Source organism: Scaptodrosophila lebanonensis, unplaced genomic scaffold, assembly GCF_003285725.1.
Source record: "Scaptodrosophila lebanonensis strain 11010-0011.00,11010-0021.00 unplaced genomic scaffold, SlebRS2 tig00000082-arrow-arrow-pilon, whole genome shotgun sequence".
NCBI lineage: Eukaryota > Metazoa > Arthropoda > Insecta > Diptera > Drosophilidae > Scaptodrosophila > Scaptodrosophila lebanonensis.
The window spans coordinates 125-3,056 of NW_022060562.1; the positions used below are offsets into that span (position 1 = coordinate 125).

Below are 2,932 nucleotides of genomic sequence, written 5' to 3' on the forward strand. Positions count from 1 at the left end.
CAAGCGAGCAAATAAACTTCAAGTCGAATATGGAAATGAATGTCGAGGAATTGAGTGCATCTGCATACATACAACCCGAGATACACTGTATATTTATAAGTAAACAAGCCGTGTAATGAGTTGTGGTGCATAATGGTGTCAGAGAAGCGTCATAAAATTCTGGCGGTGGTGGTGGTGGTGTTGGTGAAGCATGCAAAGACTATGACTTCTCATATTAAATGAAAGCATGCTTAGAAACGAGCTGAAGCAGCTTAGGCCGATTTCAATTGCTCGAGCCAAAGCCAAGTTATGCTTAGGACAGCAGAATTGAGTAGGTAGGGATAGTCCGCAACATGCCATGGTTAGGTGAGCTCCTCTTCTCAGAGAATAAAATTACTAAATGAAAGAAAAAACGCAGCAGATATGAATAGATACACGTATAGTATGTGTAGTAGTATAAATAGTTCCCAACAAATCGAAAGAGAACCATCAGTCGTTTCGGTTTAATAAAAACATAAGCAAGAACTACTCAAATGAAACCCTTTTCATACACGATCTCAGGGAATTTGATCAACTTTAAACCGATCTAGCCTGACTCGAGTTATGATTGGGTTTAGACAGACTTGAGTATAGTAAGGATAGTATATTGCATGATAAAAAATATCACTTGACTTCACCACTACTCTATAAAAGTTACCGAACACTGAAACATAACACTAATCCATTTTATTCTTCCTTCTCATTCATTCATTTTGCAGGCGTTTCGGCAGAGGTCTATTATGGTGCGCGAGGGCCTCATCAATAACTATGCCCTGAACTTCATTGTGCAGTGCCGGCGAATGTACGTGACATTAGCTTCACCTGGCAATCGCTGGCGGTCGTCCCCTGCCCTACAGCATTAATGTGGTCAGTTCGGATCAAGAGGTATTGCCGCGTCCGGCCATGAATGTCACGCAAATTGGTGAGATGCCCACGTACATCCAAACCTGGCCTTAGCCCTCAAATGCAGCGGTGTGCGGGCGGCGGAAGTGGATGTTACCATTAGCGTGGAGGTCATACTGAATCGTGCTCTCAACAATGTCACCCATTTGGTGTTTCGACGCAAGAAGATTTGTCTGCTCAGCGAGAGTGGCGAGGTTGAGCAGCCGGGCGATGATCTGGATGATCCGTTGTTTGCTGGAAACGGTCCCCACCGCCCACTGGACTCATTACCCTAGTGGTGGGCGTGTCCTTCGCTTTGGCCACGGTTAGCATTCTGCTATTGGTCGGTTATTGTGCGTGCGTGGTGCTGCGGCGAAGCGACAGCTTCATCAACACGGCGGTCAGCCGATGCGCACCTCGAGCTTCCAGCGCCTGAATACCCACCCACCCTGCCAGTCTTCCATGGGTTCGGCAGCGTACATGACTCCCTCGATTATAGCGCCGGTGCATGCCTCGTCTCTGCCCCGAAAGGTGCCAGTGGAGGCAGCAGCAACAGCCGGAGGAGCTTCAACGTCGCATCTCTGAACTGACCGTAGAGCGTTGTCGGGTGCGTTTGTCCAGTCTGCTGCAGAAGGCACCTTTGGACGTGTCTACCGTGGCACCTACAATGATAACCAGGATGTGCTGGTCAAGACGGTGGCCCAACATGCCAGCCAAATGCAAGTCCTATTGCTGCTGCAGGAAGGCATGTTGTTGTACGGCGCGTCTCACCCGGGCATTCTCTCTGTGCTGGGCGTCTCCATTGAGGATCACACCACACCTTTTGTACTATACCCAGCGGTGAATAATACTCGCAATCTGAAACTATTCCTCTTGGATCCGGCCTGTGCCCGCACCATAACCACCATACAAATTGTGATGATGGCCTCACAGCTATCCATGGCACTCGGTCATTTGCATAGTCATGGAGTGGTTCACAAGGATATTGCAACTAGAAATTGCATGTAAGTATCAAGGGAGAGACTCCACATTAACACTTAACTGATATTTTCAAACCAATTATTAGGCGATTATTAAGTCTTCCCTCAAAAATCTATCTCCAATCTAAAACAACTCTCATATAGTTAGAATTACAGTATTCCTAGCAAGTCCTACATCGATATTTGTTCAATTTTCTTACAGCATCGACAATCAGTTGCGCGTCAAACTCTCTGATAGCTCGCTCTCGCGCGATCTATTCCCCGCCGACTACAATTGTTTGGGCGATAGCGAGAATAGACCCATCAAATGGATGTCTCTGGAGGCCTTGCAGCACAAGCTGTTCTCCGAGGCCAGTGACTCGTGGGCCTTTGGTGTACTCATGTGGGAGCTCTGCACCTCGGCTAAGCAGCCCTATGCTGAGGTGGATCCCTTCGAAATGGAGCATTACCTCAAGGATGGGTATCGTCTGGCACAGCCTTTCAATTGTCCCGATGAGCTGTAAGTATCAGCGATCGCAGCCTCTCCCTCCAACTAACCTCTACTCCGACACTTCGTTTCTGTGCTTTCTTTCATTGCAGCTTTACCATAATGGCCTATTGCTGGGCCCTCTTACCCGGGGAGCGTCCCACCTTTGCGCAGCTACAGGCCTGCCTCTCGGACTTTTATTCCCAAATCACGCGCTATGTCTAGACTCTAGACCCTAGAGGATATAATCAGCGCTCACTTGAAAAGTGCGCGCATAGTCCACTTTACTCATCTACACGTTTCTCGAATTCCCATTACCCTAGATAGTTCAAGTTATGTCCACCTCCCACCTCCCCCCTGTAGCCTATGTACTCTTCGTTATATGTATATTGCATTTGCCAAATCTAATTTGTAGGTTCTTTGGTAATACCGGGGCGCGTCTTCGTGTAAATAGTACATTTAATTTTATCCTAAGTTCTCTTTAATTTCTCCAACGAAAGACTCATATTTGTATGCGTATGAATATAAAATTATACACCTAACGATTTATATATATAAATTGCACGGATTTTGTACAATTTGGAAA

General features: G+C 46.7%; 1 pseudogene; it reads left to right on the forward strand.

Moving 5' to 3' along the window:
* The first annotated feature begins 737 nt into the window (after nucleotides 1–737).
* Nucleotides 738–2,571, forward strand: LOC115626250 (annotated as a pseudogene).
* The last annotated feature ends 361 nt before the right edge of the window (nucleotides 2,572–2,932 follow it).